The following is a 950-nucleotide window of genomic DNA, read 5'->3' as shown; positions in this document are numbered from 1 at the left end:
ATATATAGAGATATAACCTCCTTGGCCTTAGTAAGGAAAACATCGGATAGTGACAACTCAGAATATGTAATTCATTAGTCATTTCCATGCATGAATGCCAGCGATTACGTTCAATGTATCTGATTTGCAAATTTTTGCGTGGTTTAATTTTAATAAGTTAAAAGATGCACTGTAAAAAGAATCTTTCTTCACATGAGTAATAAATGTTGGAAGATTAAAATTCTAGTCTCTACTCAATGTACATAATTTAATTAAATAGATTGAATCCGTCAGGTAAATTTCACAACTACTAAAACAAGGAAAAGACTGTCTGCTATCATAGCTAAGCTTTGAAGTTTACCTGCCTCATTTAGCTTAATAGCCCGTCTTTTACTACAGTAGCATTTGTGGCGTGAATTTTGAAATCCTACTATCTTGTACCCAATTAGTGTCCCTGTGGGAAGTTGATTAAATCCGACAGGTAAAATTTGAAACTTTCGTAAGAAGTAGTAGACTGCTACCTATCATATCTGACCTTTGAAGTTTACCTGCCTCATTTAGTTTAGTAACAGAAAGTCCGTCTTCCACTACATTTGTGGCGGGAAGTTTGAAAGCCTAGTATCTTGTAATACATTTGTGTCCCTGTGGGAGGTTAATTAAATCCGGGAGGTGAAATTTAAAAATGTTGTAAGAAGTACTAGACTGTTAGCTATCATTAGTGATATTTGAAGTTTACCTGCCTCATTTAGTTTAGTAACAGAAAGCCCGTCCCTACTACATTAGCATTTGTAGCGGGAAGTTTGAAATCCTAGTCTAATGTACCAAATAAGTGTCCCTTTGGGAGGTTAATTAAATCTGGCAGGTAAAATTCAGAACTTTTGTAAGAAGTACTAGACTGTAAGCTATCATTAAAGACCTTTGAAGTTTACCTGCCTCATTTAGTTTAGTAACTGAAAGCCCGTCTCTGCTAC

This window comes from Branchiostoma floridae, chromosome 14 (assembly GCF_000003815.2).
Source record: "Branchiostoma floridae strain S238N-H82 chromosome 14, Bfl_VNyyK, whole genome shotgun sequence".
Lineage (NCBI taxonomy): Eukaryota > Metazoa > Chordata > Leptocardii > Amphioxiformes > Branchiostomatidae > Branchiostoma > Branchiostoma floridae.
Note: the sequence above shows the minus strand (reverse complement) of the source record.